This window comes from Electrophorus electricus, chromosome 13 (assembly GCF_041902795.1).
Source record: "Electrophorus electricus isolate QZ-2024a chromosome 13, ASM4190279v1, whole genome shotgun sequence".
NCBI classification, from domain to species: Eukaryota; Metazoa; Chordata; class Actinopteri; order Gymnotiformes; family Gymnotidae; genus Electrophorus; species Electrophorus electricus.
This window is the reverse complement of record NC_137509.1, coordinates 22420366-22439962: the sequence shown is the minus strand read 5'-3', so window position 1 is coordinate 22439962 and position 19597 is coordinate 22420366. Positions and strand designations below refer to the sequence as shown.

Below are 19597 nucleotides of genomic sequence, written 5' to 3'. Positions count from 1 at the left end.
AATTAAAGGGATGTAATAAAATCTTACAGCACCTGCTATTCCCTGGTACTAAAAGATTTCTATGTAATCTGTACACTTCACATACAAGCATGTCAGTTGCAGATTAAATTAAAGTGATGCAACAAAAACTTACAGCATCTGCTATTCCCAGGTGCTAACAGATAGTTTTTTTTAATTAATCACTGCACTTCAAATCCTAGCATGTCATCTTAAAAGTAAATTAAAGTGATGCAAGAGAAGCTTACAGCATCTCGTAGTCCAAGCTGCTAACAGATAGTTTTTTGATGAATCACTGCACTTCACATTCAGGCATGTGAGTTGGAGAGTAAATGAAAGTGATGCAAAAAAAACTTACAGCATCTGCTATTCCCATGTGCTAACAGATAGTTTTTTTTATTAATCACTGCACTTCACATTTGAGCATGTCAGCTTGAAAGTAAATTAAAGTGATGCAAGAAAAGCTTACAGCACCTGGTATTCCTAGGTAGGGTCCCACCTCAGTACTATCCAGGCCCAAAGTTGTTCAGCTTCCAAGGTCAGATGAGATTGGACGTTCTCAAGCTGGTGTGGCCGTAAGCCTTAAACACTTACTCTAAATGCCTAATCATAGCAAATATGATCAAACACCAATCTGACAATTTTTTTTATTAATCCCTGCACTTGACATTCTAGAATGTTATCTTGAAAGTAAATTAAATGATGCAATAAAAGCTTACACCATCTGGTATACGGAGGCACTAACAGACAGTTTTTTTTTAATCACTGCACTTCACATTCAAGCATGTCAGTTGGAGAGTAAATTAAAGTGATGCAATAAAAACTTACTGCATCTGCTATTCCCAGGTGCTAGCAGATAGTTTTTTTTAATTAATCACTGCACTTCACATCCTAGCATGTCATCTTAAAAGTAAATTAAAGTGATGCAAGAGAAGCTTACAGCATCTCGTAGTCCAAGCTGCTAACAGATAGTTTTTTGATGAATCACTGCACTTCACATTCAGGCATGTGAGTTGGAGAGTAAATGAAAGTGATGCAAAAAAAACTTACAGCATCTGCTATTCCCATGTGCTAACAGATAGTTTTTTTTCTTAATCACTGCACTTCACATTTGAGCATGTCAGCTTGAAAGTAAATTAAAGTGATGCAAGAAAAGCTTACAGCACCTGGTATTCCTAGGTAGGGTCCCACCTCAGTACTATCCAGGCCCAAAGTTGTTCAGCTTCCAAGGTCAGATGAGATTGGGGGTTCTCAAGCTGGTGTGGCCATAAGCCTTAAACACTTACTCAAATTGCCTAATCATAGCAAATATGATCAAAGACCAATCTGACAATTTTTTTTTATTAATCCCTGCACTTGACATTGTAGAATGTTATCTTGAAAGTAAATTAAATGATGCAATAAAAGCTTACAACATCTGGTATACGGAGGCACTAACAGACAGTTTTTTTTTAATCACTGCACTTCACATTCAAGCATGTCAGTTGGAGAGTAAATTAAAGTGATGCAATAAAAACTTACAGCATCTGCTATTCCCAGGTGCTAGCAGATAGTTTGATTTAATTATTCACTGCACTTCAAATTTGAACATGATAGCTTGAACATAAATTAAAGGGATGCAATAAAATCTTACAGCACCTGCTATTCCCTGGTACTAAAAGATTTCTATTTAATCTGTACACTTCACATACAAGCATGTCAGTTGCAGATTAAATTAAAGTGATGCAACAAAAACTTACAGCATCTGCTATTCCCAGGTGCTAGCAGATAGTTTGATTTAATTATTCACTGCACTTCAAATTTGAACATGATAGCTTGAACATAAATTAAAGGGATGTAATAAAATCTTACAGCACCTGCTATTCCCTGGTACTAAAAGATTTCTATGTAATCTGTACACTTCACATACAAGCATGTCAGTTGCAGATTAAATTAAAGTGATGCAACAAAAACTTACAGCATCTGCTATTCCCAGGTGCTAACAGATAGTTTTTTTTAATTAATCACTGCACTTCAAATCCTAGCATGTCATCTTAAAAGTAAATTAAAGTGATGCAAGAGAAGCTTACAGCATCTCGTAGTCCAAGCTGCTAACAGATAGTTTTTTGATGAATCACTGCACTTCACATTCAGGCATGTGAGTTGGAGAGTAAATGAAAGTGATGCAAAAAAAACTTACAGCATCTGCTATTCCCATGTGCTAACAGATAGTTTTTTTTATTAATCACTGCACTTCACATTTGAGCATGTCAGCTTGAAAGTAAATTAAAGTGATGCAAGAAAAGCTTACAGCACCTGGTATTCCTAGGTAGGGTCCCACCTCAGTACTATCCAGGCCCAAAGTTGTTCAGCTTCCAAGGTCAGATGAGATTGGACGTTCTCAAGCTTGTGTGGCCGTAAGCCTTAAACACTTACTCTAAATGCCTAATCATAGCAAATATGATCAAACACCAATCTGACAATTTTTTTTATTAATCCCTGCACTTGACATTCTAGAATGTTATCTTGAAAGTAAATTAAATGATGCAATAAAAGCTTACAACATCTGGTATACGGAGGCACTAACAGACAGTTTTTTTTTAATCACTGCACTTCACATTCAAGCATGTCAGTTGGAGAGTAAATTAAAGTGATGCAATAAAAACTTACAGCATCTGCTATTCCCACGTGCTAGCAGATAGTTTGATTTAATTATTCACTGCACTTCAAATTTGAACATGATAGCTTGAACATAAATTAAAGGGATGCAATAAAATCTTACAGCACCTGCTATTCCCTGGTACTAAAAGATTTCTATTTAATCTGTACACTTCACATACAAGCATGTCAGTTGCAGATTAAATTAAAGTGATGCAACAAAAATTTACAGCATCTGCTATTCCCAGGTGCTAGCAGATAGTTTGATTTAATTATTCACTGCACTTCAAATTTGAACATGATAGCTTGAACATAAATTAAAGGGATGTAATAAAATCTTACAGCACCTGCTATTCCCTGGTACTAAAAGATTTCTATGTAATCTGTACACTTCACATACAAGCATGTCAGTTGCAGATTAAATTAAAGTGATGCAACAAAAACTTACAGCATCTGCTATTCCCAGGTGCTAACAGATAGTTTTTTTTAATTAATCACTGCACTTCAAATCCTAGCATGTCATCTTAAAAGTAAATTAAAGTGATGCAAGAGAAGCTTACAGCATCTCGTAGTCCAAGCTGCTAACAGATAGTTTTTTGATGAATCACTGCACTTCACATTCAGGCATGTGAGTTGGAGAGTAAATGAAAGTGATGCAAAAAAAACTTACAGCATCTGCTATTCCCATGTGCTAACAGATAGTTTTTTTTATTAATCACTGCACTTCACATTTGAGCATGTCAGCTTGAAAGTAAATTAAAGTGATGCAAGAAAAGCTTACAGCACCTGGTATTCCTAGGTAGGGTCCCACCTCAGTACTATCCAGGCCCAAAGTTGTTCAGCTTCCAAGGTCAGATGAGATTGGACGTTCTCAAGCTGGTGTGGCCGTAAGCCTTAAACACTTACTCTAAATGCCTAATCATAGCAAATATGATCAAACACCAATCTGACAATTTTTTTTATTAATCCCTGCACTTGACATTCTAGAATGTTATCTTGAAAGTAAATTAAATGATGCAATAAAAGCTTACACCATCTGGTATACGGAGGCACTAACAGACAGTTTTTTTTTAATCACTGCACTTCACATTCAAGCATGTCAGTTGGAGAGTAAATTAAAGTGATGCAATAAAAACTTACTGAATCTGCTATTCCCAGGTGCTAGCAGATAGTTTGATTTAATTATTCACTGCACTTCAAATTTGAACATGATAGCTTGAACATAAATTAAAGGGATGCAATAAAATCTTACAGCACCTGCTATTCCCTGGTACTAAAAGATTTCTATTTAATCTGTACACTTCACATACAAGCATGTCAGTTGCAGATTAAATTAAAGTGATGCAACAAAAACTTACAGCATCTGCTATTCCCAGGTGCTAACAGATAGTTTTTTTTAATTAATCACTGCACTTCACATCCTAGCATGTCATCTTAAAAGTAAATTAAAGTGATGCAAGAGAAGCTTACAGCATCTCGTAGTCCAAGCTGCTAACAGATAGTTTTTTGATGAATCACTGCACTTCACATTCAGGCATGTGAGTTGGAGAGTAAATGAAAGTGATGCAAAAAAAACTTACATCATCTGCTATTCCCATGTGCTAACAGAGAGTTTTTTTTATTAATCACTGCACTTCACATTTGAGCATGTCAGCTTGAAAGTAAATTAAAGTGATGCAAGAAAAGCTTACAGCACCTGGTATTCCTAGGTAGGGTCCCACCTCAGTACTATCCAGGCCCAAAGTTGTTCAGCTTCCAAGGTCAGATGAGATTGGGGGTTCTCAAGCTGGTGTGGCCATAAGCCTTAAACACTTACTCAAATTGCCTAATCATAGCAAATATGATCAAAGACCAATCTGACAATTTTTTTTTATTAATCCCTGCACTTGACATTGTAGAATGTTATCTTGAAAGTAAATTAAATGATGCAATAAAAGCTTACAACATCTGGTATACGGAGGCACTAACAGACAGTTTTTTTTTAATCACTGCACTTCACATTCAAGCATGTCAGTTGGAGAGTAAATTAAAGTGATGCAATAAAAACTTACAGCATCTGCTATTCCCAGGTGCTGGCAGATAGTTTGATTTAATTATTCACTGCACTTCAAATTTGAACATGATAGCTTGAACATAAATTAAAGGGATGCAATAAAATCTTACAGCACCTGCTATTCCCTGGTACTAAAAGATTTCTATTTAATCTGTACACTTCACATACAAGCATGTCAGTTGCAGATTAAATTAAAGTGATGCAACAAAAATTTACAGCATCTGCTATTCCCAGGTGCTAGCAGATAGTTTGATTTAATTATTCACTGCACTTCAAATTTGAACATGATAGCTTGAACATAAATTAAAGGGATGTAATAAAATCTTACAGCACCTGCTATTCCCAGGTACTAAAAGATTTCTATGTAATCTGTACACTTCACATACAAGCATGTCAGTTGCAGATTAAATTAAAGTGATGCAACAAAAACTTACAGCATCTGCTATTCCCAGGTGCTAACAGACAGTTTTTTTTAATTAATCACTGCACTTCACATCCTAGCATGTCATCTTAAAAGTAAATTAAAGTGATGCAAGAGAAGCTTACAGCATCTCGTAGTCCAAGCTGCTAACAGATAGTTTTTTGATGAATGACTGCACTTCACATTCAGGCATGTGAGTTGGAGAGTAAATGAAAGTGATGCAAAAAAAACTTACATCATCTGCTATTCCCATGTGCTAACAGAGAGTTTTTTTTATTAATCACTGCACTTCACATTTGAGCATGTCAGCTTGAAAGTAAATTAAAGTGATGCAAGAAAAGCTTACAGCACCTGGTATTCCTAGGTAGGGTCCCACCTCAGTACTATCCAGGCCCAAAGTTGTTCAGCTTCCAAGGTCAGATGAGATTGGACGTTCTCAAGCTGGTGTGGCCGTAAGCCTTAAACACTTACTCTAATTGCCTAATCATAGCAAATATGATCAAAGACCAATCTGACAATTTTTTTTATTAATCCCTGCACTTGACATTCTAGAATGTTATCTTGAAAGTAAATTAAATGATGCAATAAAAGCTTACAACATCTGGTATTCGGAGGCACTAACAGACAGTTTTTTTTTAATCACTGCACTTCACATTCAAGCATGTCAGTTGGAGAGTAAATTAAAGTGATGCAATAAAAACTTACAGCATCTGCTATTCCCAGGTGCTAGCAGATAGTTTGATTTAATTATTCACTGCACTTCAAATTTGAACATGATAGCTTGAACATAAATTAAAGGGATGCAATAAAATCTTACAGCACCTGCTATTCCCTGGTACTAAAAGATTTCTATTTAATCTGTACACTTCACATACAAGCATGTCAGTTGCAGATTAAATTAAAGTGATGCAACAAAAACTTACAGCATCTGCTATTCCCAGGTGCTAACAGATAGTTTTTTTTAATTAATCACTGCACTTCACATCCTAGCATGTCATCTTAAAAGTAAATTAAAGTGATGCAAGAGAAGCTTACAGCATCTCGTAGTCCAAGCTGCTAACAGATAGTTTTTTGATGAATCACTGCACTTCACATTCAGGCATGTGAGTTGGAGAGTAAATGAAAGTGATGCAAAAAAAACTTACAGCATCTGCTATTCCCAGGTGCTAACAGATAGTTTTTTTTATTAATCACTGCACTTCACATTTGAGCATGTCAGCTTGAAAGTAAATTAAAGTGATGCAAGAAAAGCTTACAGCACCTGGTATTCCTAGGTAGGGTCCCACCTCAGTACTATCCAGGCCCAAAGTTGTTCAGCTTCCAAGGTCAGATGAGATTGGGGGTTCTCAAGCTGGTGTGGCCATAAGCCTTAAACACTTACTCAAATTGCCTAATCATAGCAAATATGATCAAAGACCAATCTGACAATTTTTTTTTATTAATCCCTGCACTTGACATTGTAGAATGTTATCTTGAAAGTAAATTAAATGATGCAATAAAAGCTTACAACATCTGGTATACGGAGGCACTAACAGACAGTTTTTTTTTAATCACTGCACTTCACATTCAAGCATGTCAGTTGGAGAGTAAATTAAAGTGATGCAATAAAAACTTACAGCATCTGCTATTCCCAGGTGCTAGCAGATAGTTTGATTTAATTATTCACTGCACTTCAAATTTGAACATGAAGCTTGAACATAAATTAAAGGGATGCAATAAAATCTTACAGCACCTGCTATTCCCTGGTACTAAAAGATTTCTATTTAATCTGTACACTTCACATACAAGCATGTCAGTTGCAGATTAAATTAAAGTGATGCAACAAAAATTTACAGCATCTGCTATTCCCAGGTGCTAGCAGATAGTTTGATTTAATTATTCACTGCACTTCAAATTTGAACATGATAGCTTGAACATAAATTAAAGGGATGTAATAAAATCTTACAGCACCTGCTATTCCCAGGTACTAAAAGATTTCTATGTAATCTGTACACTTCACATACAAGCATGTCAGTTGCAGATTAAATTAAAGTGATGCAACAAAAACTTACAGCATCTGCTATTCCCAGGTGCTAACAGACAGTTTTTTTTAATTAATCACTGCACTTCACATCCTAGCATGTCATCTTAAAAGTAAATTAAAGTGATGCAAGAGAAGCTTACAGCATCTCGTTGTCCAAGCTGCTAACAGATAGTTTTTGATGAATCACTGCACTTCACATTCAGGCATGTGAGTTGGAGAGTAAATGAAAGTGATGCAAAAAAAACTTACAGCATCTGCTATTCCCATGTGCTAACAGATAGTTTTTTTTCTTAATCACTGCACTTCACATTTGAGCATGTCAGCTTGAAAGTAAATTAAAGTGATGCAAGAAAAGCTTACAGCACCTGGTATTCCTAGGTAGGGTCCCACCTCAGTACTATCCAGGCCCAAAGTTGTTCAGCTTCCAAGGTCAGATGAGATTGGACGTTCTCAAGCTGGTGTGGCCGTAAGCCTTAAACACTTACTCTAATTGCCTAATCATAGCAAATATGATCAAAGACCAATCTGACAATTTTTTTAATTAATCCCTGCACTTGACATTCTAGAATGTTATCTTGAAAGTAAATTAAATGATGCAATAAAAGCTTACAACATCTGGTATTCGGAGGCACTAACAGACAGTTTTTTTTTAATCACTGCACTTCACATTCAAGCATGTCAGTTGGAGAGTAAATTAAAGTGATGCAATAAAAACTTACAGCATCTGCTATTCCCAGGTGCTAGCAGATAGTTTGATTTAATTATTCACTGCACTTCAAATTTGAACATGATAGCTTGAACATAAATTAAAGGGATGCAATAAAATCTTACAGCACCTGCTATTCCCTGGTACTAAAAGATTTCTATTTAATCTGTACACTTCACATACAAGCATGTCAGTTGCAGATTAAATTAAAGTGATGCAACAAAAACTTACAGCATCTGCTATTCCCAGGTGCTAACAGACAGTTTTTTTTAATTAATCACTGCACTTCACATCCTAGCATGTCATCTTAAAAGTAAATTAAAGTGATGCAAGAGAAGCTTACAGCATCTCGTAGTCCAAGCTGCTAACAGATAGTTTTTTGATGAATCACTGCACTTCACATTCAGGCATGTGAGTTGGAGAGTAAATGAAAGTGATGCAAAAAAAACTTACAGCATCTGCTATTCCCAGGTGCTAACAGATAGTTTTTTTTATTAATCACTGCACTTCACATTTGAGCATGTCAGCTTGAAAGTAAATTAAAGTGATGCAAGAAAAGCTTACAGCACCTGGTATTCCTAGGTAGGGTCCCACCTCAGTACTATCCAGGCCCAAAGTTGTTCAGCTTCCAAGGTCAGATGAGATTGGGGGTTCTCAAGCTGGTGTGGCCATAAGCCTTAAACACTTACTCAAATTGCCTAATCATAGCAAATATGATCAAAGACCAATCTGACAATTTTTTTTTATTAATCCCTGCACTTGACATTGTAGAATGTTATCTTGAAAGTAAATTAAATGATGCAATAAAAGCTTACAACATCTGGTATACGGAGGCACTAACAGACAGTTTTTTTTTAATCACTGCACTTCACATTCAAGCATGTCAGTTGGAGAGTAAATTAAAGTGATGCAATAAAAACTTACAGCATCTGCTATTCCCAGGTGCTAGCAGATAGTTTGATTTAATTATTCACTGCACTTCAAATTTGAACATGATAGCTTGAACATAAATTAAAGGGATGCAATAAAATCTTACAGCACCTGCTATTCCCTGGTACTAAAAGATTTCTATTTAATCTGTACACTTCACATACAAGCATGTCAGTTGCAGATTAAATTAAAGTGATGCAACAAAAATTTACAGCATCTGCTATTCCCAGGTGCTAGCAGATAGTTTGATTTAATTATTCACTGCACTTCAAATTTGAACATGATAGCTTGAACATAAATTAAAGGGATGTAATAAAATCTTACAGCACCTGCTATTCCCAGGTACTAAAAGATTTCTATGTAATCTGTACACTTCACATACAAGCATGTCAGTTGCAGATTAAATTAAAGTGATGCAACAAAAACTTACAGCATCTGCTATTCCCAGGTGCTAACAGACAGTTTTTTTTAATTAATCACTGCACTTCACATCCTAGCATGTCATCTTAAAAGTAAATTAAAGTGATGCAAGAGAAGCTTACAGCATCTCGTAGTCCAAGCTGCTAACAGATAGTTTTTGATGAATCACTGCACTTCACATTCAGGCATGTGAGTTGGAGAGTAAATGAAAGTGATGCAAAAAAAACTTACAGCATCTGCTATTCCCATGTGCTAACAGATAGTTTTTTTTCTTAATCACTGCACTTCACATTTGAGCATGTCAGCTTGAAAGTAAATTAAAGTGATGCAAGAAAAGCTTACAGCACCTGGTATTCCTAGGTAGGGTCCCACCTCAGTACTATCCAGGCCCAAAGTTGTTCAGCTTCCAAGGTCAGATGAGATTGGACGTTCTCAAGCTGGTGTGGCCGTAAGCCTTAAACACTTACTCTAATTGCCTAATCATAGCAAATATGATCAAAGACCAATCTGACAATTTTTTTAATTAATCCCTGCACTTGACATTCTAGAATGTTATCTTGAAAGTAAATTAAATGATGCAATAAAAGCTTACAACATCTGGTATTCGGAGGCACTAACAGACAGTTTTTTTTTAATCACTGCACTTCACATTCAAGCATGTCAGTTGGAGAGTAAATTAAAGTGATGCAATAAAAACTTACAGCATCTGCTATTCCCAGGTGCTAGCAGATAGTTTGATTTAATTATTCACTGCACTTCAAATTTGAACATGATAGCTTGAACATAAATTAAAGGGATGCAATAAAATCTTACAGCACCTGCTATTCCCTGGTACTAAAAGATTTCTATTTAATCTGTACACTTCACATACAAGCATGTCAGTTGCAGATTAAATTAAAGTGATGCAACAAAAACTTACAGCATCTGCTATTCCCAGGTGCTAACAGATAGTTTTTTTTAATTAATCACTGCACTTCACATCCTAGCATGTCATCTTAAAAGTAAATTAAAGTGATGCAAGAGAAGCTTACAGCATCTCGTAGTCCAAGCTGCTAACAGATAGTTTTTTGATGAATCACTGCACTTCACATTCAGGCATGTGAGTTGGAGAGTAAATGAAAGTGATGCAAAAAAAACTTACATCATCTGCTATTCCCATGTGCTAACAGAGAGTTTTTTTTATTAATCACTGCACTTCACATTTGAGCATGTCAGCTTGAAAGTAAATTAAAGTGATGCAAGAAAAGCTTACAGCACCTGGTATTCCTAGGTAGGGTCCCACCTCAGTACTATCCAGGCCCAAAGTTGTTCAGCTTCCAAGGTCAGATGAGATTGGGGGTTCTCAAGCTGGTGTGGCCATAAGCCTTAAACACTTACTCAAATTGCCTAATCATAGCAAATATGATCAAAGACCAATCTGACAATTTTTTTTTATTAATCCCTGCACTTGACATTGTAGAATGTTATCTTGAAAGTAAATTAAATGATGCAATAAAAGCTTACAACATCTGGTATACGGAGGCACTAACAGACAGTTTTTTTTTAATCACTGCACTTCACATTCAAGCATGTCAGTTGGAGAGTAAATTAAAGTGATGCAATAAAAACTTACAGCATCTGCTATTCCCAGGTGCTGGCAGATAGTTTGATTTAATTATTCACTGCACTTCAAATTTGAACATGATAGCTTGAACATAAATTAAAGGGATGCAATAAAATCTTACAGCACCTGCTATTCCCTGGTACTAAAAGATTTCTATTTAATCTGTACACTTCACATACAAGCATGTCAGTTGCAGATTAAATTAAAGTGATGCAACAAAAATTTACAGCATCTGCTATTCCCAGGTGCTAGCAGATAGTTTGATTTAATTATTCACTGCACTTCAAATTTGAACATGATAGCTTGAACATAAATTAAAGGGATGTAATAAAATCTTACAGCACCTGCTATTCCCAGGTACTAAAAGATTTCTATGTAATCTGTACACTTCACATACAAGCATGTCAGTTGCAGATTAAATTAAAGTGATGCAACAAAAACTTACAGCATCTGCTATTCCCAGGTGCTAACAGACAGTTTTTTTTAATTAATCACTGCACTTCACATCCTAGCATGTCATCTTAAAAGTAAATTAAAGTGATGCAAGAGAAGCTTACAGCATCTCGTAGTCCAAGCTGCTAACAGATAGTTTTTTGATGAATGACTGCACTTCACATTCAGGCATGTGAGTTGGAGAGTAAATGAAAGTGATGCAAAAAAAACTTACATCATCTGCTATTCCCATGTGCTAACAGAGAGTTTTTTTTATTAATCACTGCACTTCACATTTGAGCATGTCAGCTTGAAAGTAAATTAAAGTGATGCAAGAAAAGCTTACAGCACCTGGTATTCCTAGGTAGGGTCCCACCTCAGTACTATCCAGGCCCAAAGTTGTTCAGCTTCCAAGGTCAGATGAGATTGGACGTTCTCAAGCTGGTGTGGCCGTAAGCCTTAAACACTTACTCTAATTGCCTAATCATAGCAAATATGATCAAAGACCAATCTGACAATTTTTTTTATTAATCCCTGCACTTGACATTCTAGAATGTTATCTTGAAAGTAAATTAAATGATGCAATAAAAGCTTACAACATCTGGTATTCGGAGGCACTAACAGACAGTTTTTTTTTAATCACTGCACTTCACATTCAAGCATGTCAGTTGGAGAGTAAATTAAAGTGATGCAATAAAAACTTACAGCATCTGCTATTCCCAGGTGCTAGCAGATAGTTTGATTTAATTATTCACTGCACTTCAAATTTGAACATGATAGCTTGAACATAAATTAAAGGGATGCAATAAAATCTTACAGCACCTGCTATTCCCTGGTACTAAAAGATTTCTATTTAATCTGTACACTTCACATACAAGCATGTCAGTTGCAGATTAAATTAAAGTGATGCAACAAAAACTTACAGCATCTGCTATTCCCAGGTGCTAACAGATAGTTTTTTTTAATTAATCACTGCACTTCACATCCTAGCATGTCATCTTAAAAGTAAATTAAAGTGATGCAAGAGAAGCTTACAGCATCTCGTAGTCCAAGCTGCTAACAGATAGTTTTTTGATGAATCACTGCACTTCACATTCAGGCATGTGAGTTGGAGAGTAAATGAAAGTGATGCAAAAAAAACTTACAGCATCTGCTATTCCCAGGTGCTAACAGATAGTTTTTTTTATTAATCACTGCACTTCACATTTGAGCATGTCAGCTTGAAAGTAAATTAAAGTGATGCAAGAAAAGCTTACAGCACCTGGTATTCCTAGGTAGGGTCCCACCTCAGTACTATCCAGGCCCAAAGTTGTTCAGCTTCCAAGGTCAGATGAGATTGGGGGTTCTCAAGCTGGTGTGGCCATAAGCCTTAAACACTTACTCAAATTGCCTAATCATAGCAAATATGATCAAAGACCAATCTGACAATTTTTTTTTATTAATCCCTGCACTTGACATTGTAGAATGTTATCTTGAAAGTAAATTAAATGATGCAATAAAAGCTTACAACATCTGGTATACGGAGGCACTAACAGACAGTTTTTTTTTAATCACTGCACTTCACATTCAAGCATGTCAGTTGGAGAGTAAATTAAAGTGATGCAATAAAAACTTACAGCATCTGCTATTCCCAGGTGCTAGCAGATAGTTTGATTTAATTATTCACTGCACTTCAAATTTGAACATGAAGCTTGAACATAAATTAAAGGGATGCAATAAAATCTTACAGCACCTGCTATTCCCTGGTACTAAAAGATTTCTATTTAATCTGTACACTTCACATACAAGCATGTCAGTTGCAGATTAAATTAAAGTGATGCAACAAAAATTTACAGCATCTGCTATTCCCAGGTGCTAGCAGATAGTTTGATTTAATTATTCACTGCACTTCAAATTTGAACATGATAGCTTGAACATAAATTAAAGGGATGTAATAAAATCTTACAGCACCTGCTATTCCCAGGTACTAAAAGATTTCTATGTAATCTGTACACTTCACATACAAGCATGTCAGTTGCAGATTAAATTAAAGTGATGCAACAAAAACTTACAGCATCTGCTATTCCCAGGTGCTAACAGACAGTTTTTTTTAATTAATCACTGCACTTCACATCCTAGCATGTCATCTTAAAAGTAAATTAAAGTGATGCAAGAGAAGCTTACAGCATCTCGTTGTCCAAGCTGCTAACAGATAGTTTTTGATGAATCACTGCACTTCACATTCAGGCATGTGAGTTGGAGAGTAAATGAAAGTGATGCAAAAAAAACTTACAGCATCTGCTATTCCCATGTGCTAACAGATAGTTTTTTTTCTTAATCACTGCACTTCACATTTGAGCATGTCAGCTTGAAAGTAAATTAAAGTGATGCAAGAAAAGCTTACAGCACCTGGTATTCCTAGGTAGGGTCCCACCTCAGTACTATCCAGGCCCAAAGTTGTTCAGCTTCCAAGGTCAGATGAGATTGGACGTTCTCAAGCTGGTGTGGCCGTAAGCCTTAAACACTTACTCTAATTGCCTAATCATAGCAAATATGATCAAAGACCAATCTGACAATTTTTTTAATTAATCCCTGCACTTGACATTCTAGAATGTTATCTTGAAAGTAAATTAAATGATGCAATAAAAGCTTACAACATCTGGTATTCGGAGGCACTAACAGACAGTTTTTTTTTAATCACTGCACTTCACATTCAAGCATGTCAGTTGGAGAGTAAATTAAAGTGATGCAATAAAAACTTACAGCATCTGCTATTCCCAGGTGCTAGCAGATAGTTTGATTTAATTATTCACTGCACTTCAAATTTGAACATGATAGCTTGAACATAAATTAAAGGGATGCAATAAAATCTTACAGCACCTGCTATTCCCTGGTACTAAAAGATTTCTATTTAATCTGTACACTTCACATACAAGCATGTCAGTTGCAGATTAAATTAAAGTGATGCAACAAAAACTTACAGCATCTGCTATTCCCAGGTGCTAACAGACAGTTTTTTTTAATTAATCACTGCACTTCACATCCTAGCATGTCATCTTAAAAGTAAATTAAAGTGATGCAAGAGAAGCTTACAGCATCTCGTAGTCCAAGCTGCTAACAGATAGTTTTTTGATGAATCACTGCACTTCACATTCAGGCATGTGAGTTGGAGAGTAAATGAAAGTGATGCAAAAAAAACTTACAGCATCTGCTATTCCCAGGTGCTAACAGATAGTTTTTTTTATTAATCACTGCACTTCACATTTGAGCATGTCAGCTTGAAAGTAAATTAAAGTGATGCAAGAAAAGCTTACAGCACCTGGTATTCCTAGGTAGGGTCCCACCTCAGTACTATCCAGGCCCAAAGTTGTTCAGCTTCCAAGGTCAGATGAGATTGGGGGTTCTCAAGCTGGTGTGGCCATAAGCCTTAAACACTTACTCAAATTGCCTAATCATAGCAAATATGATCAAAGACCAATCTGACAATTTTTTTTTATTAATCCCTGCACTTGACATTGTAGAATGTTATCTTGAAAGTAAATTAAATGATGCAATAAAAGCTTACAACATCTGGTATACGGAGGCACTAACAGACAGTTTTTTTTTAATCACTGCACTTCACATTCAAGCATGTCAGTTGGAGAGTAAATTAAAGTGATGCAATAAAAACTTACAGCATCTGCTATTCCCAGGTGCTAGCAGATAGTTTGATTTAATTATTCACTGCACTTCAAATTTGAACATGATAGCTTGAACATAAATTAAAGGGATGCAATAAAATCTTACAGCACCTGCTATTCCCTGGTACTAAAAGATTTCTATTTAATCTGTACACTTCACATACAAGCATGTCAGTTGCAGATTAAATTAAAGTGATGCAACAAAAATTTACAGCATCTGCTATTCCCAGGTGCTAGCAGATAGTTTGATTTAATTATTCACTGCACTTCAAATTTGAACATGATAGCTTGAACATAAATTAAAGGGATGTAATAAAATCTTACAGCACCTGCTATTCCCAGGTACTAAAAGATTTCTATGTAATCTGTACACTTCACATACAAGCATGTCAGTTGCAGATTAAATTAAAGTGATGCAACAAAAACTTACAGCATCTGCTATTCCCAGGTGCTAACAGACAGTTTTTTTTAATTAATCACTGCACTTCACATCCTAGCATGTCATCTTAAAAGTAAATTAAAGTGATGCAAGAGAAGCTTACAGCATCTCGTAGTCCAAGCTGCTAACAGATAGTTTTTGATGAATCACTGCACTTCACATTCAGGCATGTGAGTTGGAGAGTAAATGAAAGTGATGCAAAAAAAACTTACAGCATCTGCTATTCCCATGTGCTAACAGATAGTTTTTTTTCTTAATCACTGCACTTCACATTTGAGCATGTCAGCTTGAAAGTAAATTAAAGTGATGCAAGAAAAGCTTACAGCACCTGGTATTCCTAGGTAGGGTCCCACCTCAGTACTATCCAGGCCCAAAGTTGTTCAGCTTCCAAGGTCAGATGAGATTGGACGTTCTCAAGCTGGTGTGGCCGTAAGCCTTAAACACTTACTCTAATTGCCTAATCATAGCAAATATGATCAAAGACCAATCTGACAATTTTTTTAATTAATCCCTGCACTTGACATTCTAGAATGTTATCTTGAAAGTAAATTAAATGATGCAATAAAAGCTTACAACATCTGGTATTCGGAGGCACTAACAGACAGTTTTTTTTTAATCACTGCACTTCACATTCAAGCATGTCAGTTGGAGAGTAAATTAAAGTGATGCAATAAAAACTTACAGCATCTGCTATTCCCAGGTGCTAGCAGATAGTTTGATTTAATTATTCACTGCACTTCAAATTTGAACATGATAGCTTGAACATAAATTAAAGGGATGCAATAAAATCTTACAGCACCTGCTATTCCCTGGTACTAAAAGATTTCTATTTAATCTGTACACTTCACATACAAGCATGTCAGTTGCAGATTAAATTAAAGTGATGCAACAAAAACTTACAGCATCTGCTATTCCCAGGTGCTAACAGATAGTTTTTTTTAATTAATCACTGCACTTCACATCCTAGCATGTCATCTTAAAAGTAAATTAAAGTGATGCAAGAGAAGCTTACAGCATCTCGTAGTCCAAGCTGCTAACAGATAGTTTTTTGATGAATCACTGCACTTCACATTCAGGCATGTGAGTTGGAGAGTAAATGAAAGTGATGCAAAAAAAACTTACAGCATCTGCTATTCCCAGGTGCTAACAGATAGTTTTTTTTATTAATCACTGCACTTCACATTTGAGCATGTCAGCTTGAAAGTAAATTAAAGTGATGCAAGAAAAGCTTACAGCACCTGGTATTCCTAGGTAGGGTCCCACCTCAGTACTATCCAGGCCCAAAGTTGTTCAGCTTCCAAGGTCAGATGAGATTGGGGGTTCTCAAGCTGGTGTGGCCATAAGCCTTAAACACTTACTCAAATTGCCTAATCATAGCAAATATGATCAAAGACCAATCTGACAATTTTTTTTTATTAATCCCTGCACTTGACATTGTAGAATGTTATCTTGAAAGTAAATTAAATGATGCAATAAAAGCTTACAACATCTGGTATACGGAGGCACTAACAGACAGTTTTTTTTTAATCACTGCACTTCACATTCAAGCATGTCAGTTGGAGAGTAAATTAAAGTGATGCAATAAAAACTTACAGCATCTGCTATTCCCAGGTGCTAGCAGATAGTTTGATTTAATTATTCACTGCACTTCAAATTTGAACATGATAGCTTGAACATAAATTAAAGGGATGTAATAAAATCTTACAGCACCTGCTATTCCCAGGTACTAAAAGATTTCTATGTAATCTGTACACTTCACATACAAGCATGTCAGTTGCAGATTAAATTAAAGTGATGCAACAAAAACTTACAGCATCTGCTATTCCCAGGTGCTAACAGATAGTTTTTTTTAATTAATCACTGCACTTCACATCCTAGCATGTCATCTTAAAAGTAAATTAAAGTGATGCAAGAGAAGCTTACAGCATCTCGTAGTCCAAGCTGCTAACAGATAGTTTTTTGATGAATCACTGCACTTCACATTCAGGCATGTGAGTTGGAGAGTAAATGAAAGTGATGCAAAAAAAACTTACAGCATCTGCTATTCCCATGTGCTAACAGAGAGTTTTTTTTATTAATCACTGCACTTCACATTTGAGCATGTCAGCTTGAAAGTAAATTAAAGTGATGCAAGAAAAGGTTACAGCACCTGGTATTCCTAGGTAGGGTCCCACCTCAGTACTATCCAGGCCCAACGTTGTTCAGTTTCCAAGGTCAGATGAGATTGGACGTTCTCAAGCTGGTGTGGCCGTAAGCCTTAAACACTTACTCTAATTGCCTAATCATAGCAAATATGATCAAAGACCAATCTGACAATTTTTTTTATTAATCCCTGCACTTGACATTCTAGAATGTTATCTTGAAAGTAAATTAAATGATGCAATAAAAGCTTACAACATCTGGTATTCGGAGGCACTAACAGACAGTTTTTTTTTAATCACTGCACTTCACATTCAAGCATGTCAGTTGGAGAGTAAATTAAAGTGATGCAATAAAAACTTACAGCATCTGCTATTCCCAGGTGCTAGCAGATAGTTTGATTTAATTATTCACTGCACTTCAAATTTGAACATGAAGCTTGAACATAAATTAAAGGGATGCAATAAAATCTTACAGCACCTGCTATTCCCTGGTACTAAAAGATTTCTATTTAATCTGTACACTTCACATACAAGCATGTCAGTTGCAGATTAAATTAAAGTGATGCAACAAAAACTTACAGCATCTGCTATTCCCAGGTGCTAACAGATAGTTTTTTTTAATTAATCACTGCACTTCACATCCTAGCATGTCATCTTAAAAGTAAATTAAAGTGATGCAAGAGAAGCTTACAGCATCTCGTAGTCCAAGCTGCTAACAGATAGTTTTTTGATGAATCACTGCACTTCACATTCAGGCATGTGAGTTGGAGAGTAAATGAAAGTGATGCAAAAAAAACTTACAGCATCTGCTATTCCCATGTGCTAACAGAGAGTTTTTTTTATTAATCACTGCACTTCACATTTGAGCATGTCAGCTTGAAAGTAAATTAAAGTGATGCAAGAAAAGGTTACAGCACCTGGTATTCCTAGGTAGGGTCCCACCTCAGTACTATCCAGGCCCAAAGTTGTTCAGCTTCCAAGGTCAGATGAGATTGGACGTTCTCAAGCTGGTGTGGCCGTAAGCCTTAAACACTTACTCTAATTGCCTAATCATAGCAAATATGATCAAAGACCAATCTGACAATTTTTTTTATTAATTCCTGCACTTGACATTCTAGAATGTTATCTTGAAAGTAAATTAAATGAAGCAATAAAAGCTTACAACATCTGGTATTCGGAGGCACTAACAGACAGTTTTTTTTTAATCACTGCACTTCACATTCAAGCATGTCAGTTGGAGAGTAAATTAAAGTGATGCAATAAAAGCTTACAGCATCTGCTATTCCCAGGTGCTAGCAGATAGTTTGATTTAATTATTCACTGCACTTCAAATTTGAACATGATAGCTTGAACATAAATTAAAGGGATGCAATAAAATCTTACAGCACCTGCTATTCCCTGGTACTAAAAGATTTCTATTTAATCTGTACACTTCAAATACAAGCATGTCAGTTGCAGATTAAATTAAAGTGATGCAACAAAAACTTACAGCATCTGCAATTCCCAGGTGCTAACAGATAGTTTTTTTTAATTAATCACTGCACTTCACATCCTAGCATGTCATCTTAAAAGTAAATTAAAGTGATGCAAGAGAAGCTTACAGCATCTCGTAGTCCAAGCTGCTAACAGATAGTTTTTTGATTAATCACTGCACTTCACATTCAGGCATGTGAGTTGGAGAGTAAATGAAAGTGATGCAAAAAAAACTTACAACATCTGCTATTCCCATGTGCTAACAGAGAGTTTTTTTTATTAATCACTGCACTTCACATTTGAGCATGTCAGCTTGAAAGTAAATTAAAGTGATGCAAGAAAAGGTTACAGCACCTGGTATTCCTAGGTTGGGTCCCACCTCAGTACTATCCAGGCCCAAAGTTGTTCAGCTTCCAAGGTCAGATGAGATTGGACGTTCTCAAGCTGGTGTGGCCGTAAGCCTTAAACACTTACTCTAATTGCCTAATCATAGCAAATATGATCAAAGACCAATCTGACAATTTTTTTTATTAATCCCTGCACTTGACATTCTAGAATGTTATCTTGAAAGTAAATTAAATGATGCAATAAAAGCTTACAACATCTGGTATTCGGAGGCACTAACAGACAGTTTTTTTTTAATCACTGCACTTCACATTCAAG

At 35.9% G+C, this 19597-nt stretch overlaps 19 pseudogenes; all 19 read right to left on the bottom strand.

Annotated features, from left to right (window-relative positions):
* Nucleotides 1-459: 459 nt before the first annotated feature.
* On the bottom strand, nucleotides 460-578 carry LOC145644411 (5S ribosomal RNA; annotated as a pseudogene).
* A 573-nt stretch (nucleotides 579-1151) lies between these two features.
* On the bottom strand, nucleotides 1152-1270 carry LOC145644244 (5S ribosomal RNA; annotated as a pseudogene).
* Nucleotides 1271-2280: 1010 nt separating this feature from the next.
* Nucleotides 2281-2399, bottom strand: LOC145645698 (5S ribosomal RNA; annotated as a pseudogene).
* Nucleotides 2400-3408: 1009 nt separating this feature from the next.
* LOC145644410 (5S ribosomal RNA) lies at nucleotides 3409-3527 on the bottom strand (annotated as a pseudogene).
* A 791-nt stretch (nucleotides 3528-4318) lies between these two features.
* Nucleotides 4319-4437, bottom strand: LOC145644243 (5S ribosomal RNA; annotated as a pseudogene).
* A 1010-nt stretch (nucleotides 4438-5447) lies between these two features.
* LOC145644409 (5S ribosomal RNA) lies at nucleotides 5448-5566 on the bottom strand (annotated as a pseudogene).
* A 791-nt stretch (nucleotides 5567-6357) lies between these two features.
* Nucleotides 6358-6476, bottom strand: LOC145644242 (5S ribosomal RNA; annotated as a pseudogene).
* A 1008-nt stretch (nucleotides 6477-7484) lies between these two features.
* On the bottom strand, nucleotides 7485-7603 carry LOC145644408 (5S ribosomal RNA; annotated as a pseudogene).
* Nucleotides 7604-8394: 791 nt separating this feature from the next.
* LOC145644241 (5S ribosomal RNA) lies at nucleotides 8395-8513 on the bottom strand (annotated as a pseudogene).
* Nucleotides 8514-9522: 1009 nt separating this feature from the next.
* LOC145644407 (5S ribosomal RNA) lies at nucleotides 9523-9641 on the bottom strand (annotated as a pseudogene).
* Nucleotides 9642-10432: 791 nt separating this feature from the next.
* LOC145644240 (5S ribosomal RNA) lies at nucleotides 10433-10551 on the bottom strand (annotated as a pseudogene).
* A 1010-nt stretch (nucleotides 10552-11561) lies between these two features.
* LOC145644406 (5S ribosomal RNA) lies at nucleotides 11562-11680 on the bottom strand (annotated as a pseudogene).
* Nucleotides 11681-12471: 791 nt separating this feature from the next.
* LOC145644239 (5S ribosomal RNA) lies at nucleotides 12472-12590 on the bottom strand (annotated as a pseudogene).
* A 1008-nt stretch (nucleotides 12591-13598) lies between these two features.
* Nucleotides 13599-13717, bottom strand: LOC145644405 (5S ribosomal RNA; annotated as a pseudogene).
* Nucleotides 13718-14508: 791 nt separating this feature from the next.
* On the bottom strand, nucleotides 14509-14627 carry LOC145644238 (5S ribosomal RNA; annotated as a pseudogene).
* A 1009-nt stretch (nucleotides 14628-15636) lies between these two features.
* LOC145644403 (5S ribosomal RNA) lies at nucleotides 15637-15755 on the bottom strand (annotated as a pseudogene).
* Nucleotides 15756-16546: 791 nt separating this feature from the next.
* Nucleotides 16547-16665, bottom strand: LOC145644236 (5S ribosomal RNA; annotated as a pseudogene).
* A 1701-nt stretch (nucleotides 16666-18366) lies between these two features.
* LOC145645409 (5S ribosomal RNA) lies at nucleotides 18367-18485 on the bottom strand (annotated as a pseudogene).
* Nucleotides 18486-19276: 791 nt separating this feature from the next.
* Nucleotides 19277-19395, bottom strand: LOC145646018 (5S ribosomal RNA; annotated as a pseudogene).
* Between the last annotated feature and the right edge of the window lie 202 nt (nucleotides 19396-19597).